At 35.9% G+C, this 12,500-nt stretch overlaps 1 protein-coding gene across 6 annotated transcripts in view; it reads left to right on the top strand.

Annotated features, from left to right (window-relative positions):
* LOC145245887 (globin-like) overlaps positions 1-12,500 on the top strand; it is a 420,901-nt gene that overhangs the window by 120,447 nt on the left and 287,954 nt on the right. For all 6 annotated transcript variants that reach the window (XM_080108497.1, XM_080109547.1, XM_080111330.1 and 3 more), the window contains exon 2: positions 5,920-5,980. The gene's annotated coding sequence lies outside the window, so the exon portion shown is untranslated. The remainder of the gene's footprint in view (positions 1-5,919; positions 5,981-12,500) is intronic.

Raw genomic sequence — 12,500 nt, 5'->3', positions numbered from 1 at the left:
GCCTTATAGAGGTACAGGATACTTTCGGGTGTTAGTAGTTTTCTAGCACGATAGAGAGAGCCTACCTTCTTTGCAGCGGTCCTGGCAATGCTTTCAATGTAATTGTTCCAACTCATGTTTCTTGTGAACGTTAGGCCAAGGAGTGTGAAGATGTACTCTTATATAAAGTGTCGTTGGCCATTGCTATTGGTGGTAGAGAATGTTTCTTGTAATTATTGAAGGAAACTAGTTTAGTCTTGGCGGGATTGAACGTAACCATCCATTTTTGTCCCCATTCCACTACAGATTGGAGGTCATCCTCTAGTGTTTCTGCCATTTCTTTTGATATGTGTTCATTTATTTTCCTGTCGTGCCTGTTATAGAGTGTGATGTCATCAGCATATATACCCATCTCAGAGGCAATTTTGTCAGGGAGGTCATTTAAGAATATTAGGAACAATAGAGGTCCAAGGATAGACCCCTTTTTTTACATGGAGTTCACCACTTATCAAGGGCCAATGGCCACTCAGGGATAAGGGTTATTGTGTGTACAGTAATCAAAGAGATAGTGTAGCAATAGTATTGGAGAATTTGTAAGGTGTCATTACTTAGGGGGGTTCATTAGGAATTTGTTTGTGTTGGACTTGAAGACATCCAGGTTGAAGTCGGGAGGGAAACAGGCAAGCGGAACAGAGTTCCACAGGCGTGCAGTTCTAAGAAAGAAGCTTTGTTCATGGTATCTACGTTTTGATTTAGGCACAGATAGGGATTGGGGAAAATTATTGACGGTGGTTTCAGCTAGTCGGGTGTTTTGTTTAGAAAGATTGGCGAGAGGGGACCAGGGAATGGAGCTCAGACGAACACCTGCCATGGAAATAACAGCACTCCGCCCTCCCTCGCTTTGTCCAGTGAATGGTATATACGTTCAGAGATTACAGTTAGGATGTCTGCTGTGGAACGGGCTCGTCTAAATCCATATTGTTGGTCAGTCAGAAGTTTAGCATCTGTAAAGGGATGGACTAGAGCATGGTTAATTAAGGTCTCAAATAATTTGGCAAAAAGTGGTAGGAGGCTAATGGGGCGATAATTTAATGGGTCAATTATTTCTCCAGAATTCTTGAAGCAGTTTTCCAACAGCCCGGAAAGCAAGATTCATTAAGGCATTTGTTGTAGAGTTTGGAGAGAACTGTAGCTGCTTTTTTAATAGCACAGCTGGGATGAGATCGGGTCCACATGCTTTTGAAGTGTCAAGGTTTTTTATGATAGCATGCAACAGAGCAGGGGTGATTTTCAGATCGTCTAGCGTGGCATCTGTCCGCATACGAAAGTCAGGTAGGGGGTAGTAGGAAGGGTCCAGTGTGGAGTTTGAGGCAAACCGACTGGCAAGCATGTTAGCCTTCTCGGTTGCTGAGCAAAGAACCTCGTGATTGTTGGATAGTGGGGGAATTGTTGATAGCTCATTATTTACTACACTGTTGTAGATTTTCCAGTAGTCACGAGTTCCTAATTTTTGTGCTTCGATGCGTTTTTTAGTGATTTCAGTAAATTCTCTCTTAGCTGTCGCTATTTCTTTCTTAACGTAACTTCTAGCTTCTATATACATCTGTCTCTTTGAACTGGACTTATGTCGGTTAAATCTGCGCTATGCATGCTGCCTTTGAGCAATGGCAGTCACGCAAGTCGAAGTAAACCATTAGGGAGAGTGGGGCTTGCTATAAAATTTCCGCATGGGAACATGTGCTTCAATTGCTGTTTTGAACCATTCAGTGGTCTCATTTGCGCACTGTTCTGCAGGAATATAAAAAATATTTCCCCATGGGGCATCACTGATAAGATCTCTGATGGCTTCCCAGTCAGACTTTTTATATCTTGTTGTTTTGAGCACTGGCTCTTATGTTTTGACTCTAGAGTTTAGGGCGATTTAAACCATTATCACTGCATGATCAGTGTTTCCAAGTGGGCTGTCGGCATTCCTTATACAATCATTGGGAGCTGTGGTCAAAAACAGATCTAGAAGTGATGCGTGTTGTTCTTGCTGGTCAGGGAAACGGGTCGGAAACGTGACCATTTGTGATAGGGAGTGAGATATAGAGAGTGTTTTGTGGTGGACATTGAAGTCACCAAATACATGTACTTGTGCGCTAGTGTCGAAGGAGAGTGCTGTGTCCATGCTGTCAGAGACTTTGTTTATTATTGTGCAGTCCTGGGTCGAGGGAGAGCAGTAGAGAAAGTAAAAGTAGCTAATGTTGTGTTGCATGATTAGTCTAAAGCACATAAAGGCTTGAGCGTCCGATTCTAGGTTTGTTTCTCCATTAAAAGGAGGGTATTACGAATGTAAACTCCAAGTCCGTGCATATGTCTGTCAGAGTTCTTACGGCAGAATGAGAGATATCCAAGCATGTTAAAGTAGTTAGAGGGGGTGGAGGAGTGTAGGTTAGTCTCACTAAGTGCTAAGATATCCGGGGTATTTTTAGGAGAAATGCTTCAATTCAACATCAGCTAAATTAGTTCTAAGCCCACGGATGTTCGTAAATGCAAGCCTCAAGGGAGGAGGCAAGTTGGATTTGTTCAATCCTAAGCCTGGTTTAAGCTTATTTTTAGATTGTACTGTCATCATATTTTTTAAATTATGTATATATTTTTGAATTATAATTAAATTATTTTAATAATTGACAATATTATTCGCGTTCTCTCGCAGTAGATATTTCATAGCATGATTTTAGTTGTTGTTTTTTTACATCGCGAAATTACTATTGTAGTAATTAATTTGCTGTTAATCCTTGCGCCTCCAAATATCTGTTGGAAATGACGAAGGTGTTTTCTCGTAAAGATCTTGCGGATCCTTGTATTTCAATCACTTTTGGTGATTGTCTGTAGTGATATCGTTTGGATTTCGTCGTCGCCAATCTATTGTATCGTGGCACAATAGTAAAAAGAAGAATATCAATCGAGGTTGGTTTAAGGAACAAGTGTATTTAACATCACAAGTACAAAGGTAGGAAACGGGTATAACTGGCTTGCACGCAGCTAGTGAGTGGTACTGTCGCTTCTTTCATCGGTGTAGATATTACTGGCATTATATATAGTGAGAACCGGTGTAATTTCCCTTGTGTCAGGAAGGCCGGTTTAACACACACACACACACACACACACACACACACACACACATATATATATATATATATATATATATATATATATATTTGTATTTATATATACACACATATATATAAGTGACTTTATCGCTACCAAATTCTTTTTAGCCAGTAAAATAAATTGAAAAAAAATGGAACTTGCCAAGCGTAAGTAGACTAAACTGCTTTTCTACACACAAATATACTATTTCTATGCGCGAATATCGTTATATAGGTTAAAGTTGGTTAACATTTTACGTTTTCTTATCCATCTAAAAATAACGGTAACGACTAAAACTGGAACACTACATTTTTTATTTCGGTTCCAGTTCGCATTCAAGAAGTTATTTTTATTTTAGTTAGTATCTCTACTTTTACGCCTATTTTTTTTTTCATTTCCTTATGTATCCATCATCTCTATATAGGCCGGTATCTGCAGTATCTGCAGTATCTGATGACTCTGCAGGGTCTAAAGCAAATAAAAAATCACATCTAACTACACCTAGGTTGAAAATAGGTCAGCTTACTTAGATATCTACTCTTTCCATTAAAAGCACACACAAAGAAAGGGGTGAACCTAAGGTCAAATGTACCTTTGTCCTGTAAGTGTCTGCTCATTGACTGATAAGGATGGGCGCGGTGGAAACTAGGAAGCTTATTGAGTAACTAAAAATTTCAATAGCATGTGCGTATATAAAAACGCGCGGTAACCAAAACTATTCGCACAAATCTGACGAATTCTCCCGAGAATGAAACGCAGAATATTCTGTGAAGCTTAATCGCCATATATATTTTATAACTTACTATATATATATATATATATATATATATATATATATATATATATATATATATATATATATATATATATATATATATAAATTTATTATTTCAATATATATTTAAATATTTTCTACGTGCATAAATTTAAGTTATCTATAGACATGTTTGGAAGTTTCACTTATCGTCAGTATAGCTAAACTTATTGAGACTCGAACTCACCACCGCTCGATGCTGATGTTAGCCTGATGTTTTACCACCGGACCATGAGATCTCAACAATTTTATGCCATGTCTATAGATAACTTAACTTTATGCACGTAGAAAATATTTAAATAAATATTTAAATAAATCTTTAAATAATAAATTAATTACAAATACTGCGTCCCCAAAATGTGGGGGCGACTAGAATATAAACAAAGGGCAGATAACCTCTTTAATGTGCTATTTTAATTTGTTCCGATTTAGTATATATTATTATAGAGTTGTGATTTCGAAAGTTAAAAAAAAACAGTATTTGGATGCCATCAAGACCGAAAGCAAAACAGCATTCAAAACAGGTGACGTTATCAATATACTAATGTATATGAACTGATTAACAGGTGACGTTATCAATATACTAATGTATATGGACTGATTAACAGGTGACGTTATCAATATACTAATGTATATGAACTGATTAACAGGTGACGTTATCAATATACTAATGTATATGAACTGATTAACAGGTGACGTTATCAATATACTAATGTATATGAACTGATTAACAGGTGACGTTATCAATATACTAATGTATATGAACTGATTAACAGGTGACGTTATCAATATACTAATGTATATGAACTGATTAACAGGTGACGTTATCAATATACTAATGTATATGAACTGATTAACAGGTGATGTTATCAATATACTAATGTATATGAACTGATTAACAGGTGACGTTATCAATATACTAATGTATATGAACTGATTAACAGGTGACGTTATCAATATACTAATGTATATGAACTGATTAACAGGTGACGTTATCAATATACTAATGTATATGAACTGATTAACAGGTGACGTTATCAATATACTAATGTATATGAACTGATTAACAGGTGACGTTATCAATATACTAATGTATATGAACTGATTAAAACTAAACTAAGATGAATGTACAGAATGTATAAATATTTTTTCAACTCGGCTGAAACGCATAAATGAATAAAAATCCAATCATTTGCTCGGCTTCTTTTAGTTTTGAAGGGATAAAGTTTGAAAATATGGGGACAGACAGAAAGAACGAGTTTTATAAATCAGATTAAATGAAAGACGAGGAATAAAAGTTATAAACTTTATTATATCATCAGAACAAAAAGGAAAAGCTAAAGTGAAAATCAAGAAAAAAACCTTCAGGCAATGACGTTTCGAAGCTAAGTGCTTCTCATCAGAGGAGTAGATGGCTCAGAGATATACAAAATACAAATATAGCACAAACTGGCTTAATGCTATTTACATATGAAATGAGAATAAAGTAATAGAATAAATGTTAAATTATAATTAAAAGTAGGTACAACATATCCTTTTGTATTTATGAATTATTCGTGTTGTTGTTTCTCTTGCTATATTTCGTTTCTCGCCTCATCCCCTGTCTCAGTTTTCCGTCTTGTTTTATTTTTTCATTTCTTACATACCGACAAAAATATGTGGGGTTCCTCCTCAAATGTTCAGTACTTTTGATTGCAATTTGTCTGACACACTTGAAAACTTTTTCATTCAAAATCAGATTTTTTTAAAAACTTTTCAGATATTATTATTAAAGATCAAAAGATGGAATTCTTACTGCCGTTGGATGAGGAGCAAAATTTTTATGAGAACATTTTTTATCTTTGTATAGACTTTTGTTTTCAATTGCATTCATAAACAGATGGCCAGGCAGACAGCACCACCAATAATACAGTAAGGATAACACATATGATATGTATGTTTGTATGAAAATCTATGCATAACAGAAACTGATTAAATGTCATTTATTTCAGTTCGCAACAGTTACCTGGATTGCTTTAATGCCATATCAGTAGAAAAGAAAACATATTTCACGTAAGTAACAAACTTTCTTTTAAAAATTCAGCAGGAAAACTCGACGCGGGATTGAATTAGCATCACTCCGTGTACTATTCTTTATGCTAAGAACACAATCATGCTTTGTTTTTTGTTTTTTGGAGGGGGTGAGGTGTTGTTTTTTTTGTTTTTATGTTTTTTGTTTTTGTTTTTTGCTAGCTCCTCTCGACTTTCCCTAACATAGTTGAAGAAGCTGAAATGTGAGGAACTTCTATTGTCTTCCTCTAAAAATTATTTACATATGATTTTAATTTCATAAAGATACGATACACTTGAAGTTTCAATCTGGTTATGTTCCGATATGCTTTTTAGTAATTTACTTAGAGATTAAAGCATAATTCTACGGTCTTCGCTGGTAAATTTTACATCAGAATACACATAGATTTTATGTAGATTCTAAAATCTCTCCCTCAAAAGAACGCACAAACATCACAAATACATGAGCATAGACATTGATTTATACACACACACCCATATATATATATGTCCGCAATAAATAAATTAATATATATATTATATATATATATAGAGAGAGATACACACACACATATATGTATGTATATGTGTGTATATATATATTTATATATATATATATATATATATATATATATATATTAATTTATTTATTGCGGACTATTATTCTCATCTTTATTAGTTGTTGTTTCACGCTGTTTCGACCAACTATTCTTCTGGGCTTTCTTAGGTGGTAACCGCGACAGATAGGAACTTCGAAACTCCTAACTGCATTCTCGGCAATCACTGCCATCCATAGTTGTTGTCGTCTCACCACGTGGTGCAGTTGATAGAGACGTTGAATCTCTACGGTTCGAGATGAGTATTGTCTGAAGATAGCGGTTTCAATCTTACCTAAAGCTGGCCAGAGGTTTACTTAGCCAAAAACGTGGTGAGACGACAACAACTACGGATGGCAGTGATTGCTGAGAATGGATTTAGGAAATTAGAAGTTCCTATTCAGTTACCCTTGACGAAGGCCAGAGGAATAGTTGGCCGAAACGTCGTGAAACAACAACTAATAAAGATGAGAATAATAGTTCGCAATAAATAAATTAATATAAATAATACTCATCTCAATAATTAATTCCAATTAAAATAATATATATATATATATATATATATATATATATATATATATATATAGTGTTATTGTTTTTCAGACGAGGAAGACCTGATATTTTTATAGCAAACTTTACTTTTGTATAAGCTGTATCGTCTGAAGTGGCCTGTAGTTATTGGTAATGAGCTGATAAAAACATGCTCATGACTGTGTTGCAACATATTACTGCTTATGTAAAAACAAATAAACAGCGTATATATATATATATATATATATATATATATATATATATACAGAGAGAGAGAGAGAGAGAGAGAGAGAGAGTAATTTATAAAATATATATGGCGATTAAGCTACACTGAATATTCGGCGTTTCATCCACTATAGGATTCGTCATGCTTATGCGCGAATTCTGTGGTTGTTTCTTGTTTTTATATATGTTGAGGATTTTAGTTAGCCAATCAGCTTTCTAGTATCCACCGGGTCCCTTCCTATCAGCCAATGGGCATGCATTTTATCGAACAAAGGATCTAGGTTAGTGTTTTAAGGCAGACGATTTTCCTCATTTCTGCTCTTTTTTTAATATATAAATATACATATGTGTACACACATACATGCACACATACATACATATATATATATATATATATATATATATAGAGAGAGAGAGAGAGAGAGAAAGAGAGAGAGAGAGGAAATTCATTTTTATAACATGAATAGGTTAGATAAGTAATTAAGAATAGGAAACTAGATCTAATATTTGTAACATGTCTTCTTCCTAAGATTAAGGGAGGTGGAGTTTGATTAACACTGCTAGGGAGTCATGATGTAATATACTGTTTTTTTTAATTCCCGAAACAGTGCTTCATGTGAAACAACTGATGGTTCCTTAAAAATAAATTATTATTATTGGTACTATAGTGAATTCGAGAGAGCAAGTTGAGTCAGTGATTGCAGGTGATTAAATAACTTACTGACTTAATAGTTTTCTAACGAATGATAATAATCCTTTTTTTTGTATAGTTTTAAAGATTGAAAACTGCCCTAATCCCTACATAGTACCCCAGTAGATGTTTCCCCTGATAGTAGCCCCCTACACCAAAGTGGCAATGTGCCTTGTTTGGGGTGAAAATGTAATTAAAAAAAAAGACTATATATATATATATATATATATATATATATATATATATATATATATATATATGTATGTATATATATATATATATAATATCCACAAGCAAACTGCTCCGCTGTATCACAGCTTTTCAGTGCAACTAGACATGTGCCTCAAACTGGGATCGAAAATCGACCTTCAAACTGACAGTCGCCGCTTTAAACCCCTCCATTATCATCCGGCACTTGCTAAATGTAAGCGAAATCTCAACGTAAAATGAGCAACGCTTTTCGTTAGTTGCGGTCACTGATTCTGTTTTTCGTCATCTATAAACAGACTGTTTTGCTGTGTCAGAGATTTTCACTACAGACTATTACAAACTTAACGTTCTAAATCACATTGTTCGTCTCCTATACAAAGCTTTCATCGAACGTATCTCCTTCCCATTCACATTCTACAAACTCTTCTACCGTTCATAAAAGATCTATATGATCTTCCTGTTTGTATCTGCTAATTTTCTAACATCTATGCAAATGTAAAGATGCCTACAGTTTTTGCTGATATGTTATAACATATATTTGATTTAATTAATTTGATGGACGTTTGTTAATCACTATGCAAATTGGTCTGCTTAAGTACGTGCAGCGCATAGTTATTCTCAATATATTTGAAAGTTGAAGTCTTATTTCGTATATAATTTCAAGCGATAACAATTGAACATCGTGAATAGATATTGTGTTTTCGTGAAATGTTCTCACAGTTAACAGAGTGTGGATGCTACATGTCATTAACTGCAAGTTATTCGAAGGTGGGTATTGTATTGTCCTGCTGGATATATGATTCGCTTAGTCTCGTTGTATTCAACGTTCGATTGCCGTGAAATCAGTACCGAAAGTAGCGCGTAAATCCAACACAGAAACCTGACGCCACCGATGTTATATTAGTACATATATTCAATAAAAAAAAACTTAAATATTTATTTACTTACATAGCAAGAAGTTGGGAGTGCCGATGACTAAGTAGTTACGACATGAACTGAAAACATGAGTTTGCCAAGTTCGAGTTCAGTTCGTTCCCCAGAAACATATTTACATGCTTATTAAGGCTCAGAATCAACTCGAGGATAAGGATTCATGAGTGAACACCGTGACAAAAAATGATGATAGAAATTGGGTAGAAATTGATTATTTACAAGTACGACTCAACAAGAACTTGTTTACGTTGGACTTGATAAATTACGACGCTTTATACGGCAAGCTGTATAATTTTTTTTTTTTTTTTACATGGGGGTCACCACTTATCAAGGCCCGGAGGCCACTCATGGATAAGGGTTATTGCGTGTCAGTAATCAATGAGATAGTATTGTAGTAATCATTAGTATTGGAGATTTGATAAAGTGTCTTACTTAAGAGGGGGTTTGTCAGGGATTTGTTTATGTTGGACTTGAAGACATCCAGGTTGTAGTCAGGTGGGAAATAGGCAAATGGAAGAGAGTTCCACAGTCGTGCACTTCTAAGAAAGAAGCTCTGCTCATGGAATCTACGTTTGGATTTAGGCACATATAAAGAGTGGGGAAAATTATTGACAGTAGTTTCAGCCAGATGGGTGTTTCTCGTGAAAGATTGGCGAGGGGAACGAGAGATTGGAGCTCAGACGAGCACTTGCCATGGAAATAACGATAAAACAAAAAAAAGGCTGCAGGGAAGAGAAAAGGGCATCCCCCCCACTAAACCATGAAGTCTATTTTGTACTCTGTCAAGGCAGAATAGGCTGTTTTTAGCAGCTCCTGCCCAGATGTGGCAGCAGTACTCCATCCTTGGACGTACTTGGCTTTTATACAGATAGAGAATTGCATCAGTAGTGAGATATCTTCTGGAGCGGTAGAAGGATACCACCATTTTGCTAACGTCCTTGGTAATAGACCTGATGTACGTGTTCCATTTCAGATGAGGAGTAAAGGTCAAACCCAGAAGCTTGTCAAAACATGCAGCCTCCCCAAGACGAGAGCCACCCATTTCAATGTATGCCAGATGGAGATCAGAGCGTTGATGATGTAAAGATAGAAGCTTGGTTTTGGATGCATTAAAAGTGACCAGCCACCTCTTCCCCCACTGTACCACGCGCTCAAGATCAGAGGAGAGAGAATTAAAGAGAACTTTGTCATTTACGGCCTTTGATGTGTTGCCATAGATGGTCGTGTCATTAGCATAGATGTCAACGAATGATTTAAGTATGTGTTTAGGGAGATCATTGATGTAGATCAGGAAGAGATTCCAGCATTAATACTGTGGGCCCCTGATTTCTTCCCATCAACCACTACTCTTATGAACCTATCGGAGAGAAACGATTTAATGATTGAGAAAACATTTCCAGTAATACCGTAGCTGGAAATCTTGTGAAGTAGGCCCTTATGCCATACCTTATCGAAGGCCTTAGATATGTCAAGAGCAATTGCCCTGGAAAGGAAGCCTTGTCGAGAGATTCGCTAATCCTATGAGATATAACCATTAGCACATCTGCTGTAGATCTTGCAGAGCGAAAACCATATTGCATATCACTAAGAAGGTTGTTTCTGTTGAGGTGGTTGACTACTTCTTTATTTAATATGGATTCCAACAACTTACTCATGACACACAGGAGTCTGTACTTAGAGGGAGATCGTTTTCACCTGAATTCTTAAATACAGGGCATACTGATATAGGTTTTCCAGGGTGTTGGAAGCACTTCTCCTTAAGGCAACGCTTAAACAGTTTTGTAAGTATGGGGGCAAGTTCTGGTTGGAGCTTTTTCAGCACTATAACTGGAATGCCGTCAGGACTAGTTGCTTTACTGGAATCAAGGTTCTTGATTAGCTTGGCGATCTCATGCACAGATATTTGTATGTTGCATAGCATGTTGTCTGTTATAGAAGGAAATACGGGGAGTTTATGGCCTTTGTCGCATAGGGTAGAATTTGCTGCAAAGTTCTTGGCAAATAGTCTGGCTTGTTTGATGCTGACGAGAAGACCTCAGATCCATTGATGATGGTTTGGATAGAACGCACGCTTCTGTTCAAGATCCTGTTTGCTATTTGCCAAAACTGGTGGGAACCAAACCGCTGCTCAGCTACTTTGGATTTAACAGACTGAGCATATAGCTCTCTTGCATTTTTTATTACTCTTTTACAGTGGTTGCTGGCAGTCCTGAAAGCAACTTTAGTCTCAGTACATCTATTGCGTTGGTAGATATGGAAAAAGTGATTTATAATTATTATACGGTTCCATGTAAAATAAATCAGGATTAATACTATTAAAAGAATAACTCTTTCTTTTGCTGCGAAACAATATTGTCATTTAAATAAAATAAGTATAGCGTTTGTTTATTTCTAAAAGAAATTGTAACAATTTAGTAATTTAACAACAATATTCTGGATCTTTAATTGCCAGCAAAGTATTTATTATATCAATAGACGAATGTCAATTTTTGATATGTAAATAAATTTAAATGATGCTGTTTTACTCACTAATTTGATTTTGGAACAATTCATTTAAAATGAGAAAAGTCGGAATAGTTTACTGACATCAGATTAATGATCAATTAACGCTGATCAAACGAACGTATATTAAATGTGTGTGAAAGGTGATAACGTACGTTCTAGAAAGCTACCAGTCTCTCGCTCCTAGACGAGGTTCAAAAGAGAGTCGCCAATCTGATAGGTCCTGAACTGTAATCTAAACTTCATCCTCTGTCCCATCGACGAAATTTTGTCATCCCTCTGCCTGTTCTACAATTAATTTAACGGTGAATTCTCTGACGAACTGCAAGCACTTGGGCCCCCTCGACGTATATAACCCCGACAAACTCGACAAGCAGTTAAATCCCACCCCTTCACAGTAGAGATCTCTAGATGTAAGAGAGCCTTCTACTCCAGTAGTTTCTTCCCCAGAATCGCTAGACTTTGGAATTCCGTTCCGGGTCCCTGCTTCCCCAACTGTACTGACATGCAGAAGTTCAAGTGCAACATGAACCGACATCTTGCTGCCCAACTCCCTACATAGTACCCCTGATGCCTATGTCCCTAATAGTAGCCCCCTACAACAAATTTGCAATATGCTTTGTTTGAGGTGAAAATGTAAAAAAAAAAGAAAAGAAAACGTACGAACCGATAATGCGTATTATGATATCGATATTAGATGCATGTTTTACCTGCATAACCAGTCGGAATTTGAAGATTGTACTAACAGGATATTTTTTCGATGGCTTTTATTTTTTTTTATAAAAGAGTTCAAATCTTATAACTTTCGCACTATCAGCAAATCTCTGTCCTATCG

Source organism: Euprymna scolopes, chromosome 1, assembly GCF_053919585.1.
Source record: "Euprymna scolopes isolate OS-2025 chromosome 1, ASM5391958v1, whole genome shotgun sequence".
NCBI classification, from domain to species: Eukaryota; Metazoa; Mollusca; class Cephalopoda; order Sepiida; family Sepiolidae; genus Euprymna; species Euprymna scolopes.
Note: the sequence above shows the minus strand (reverse complement) of the source record. Positions and strands in the feature narration are given on the sequence as shown.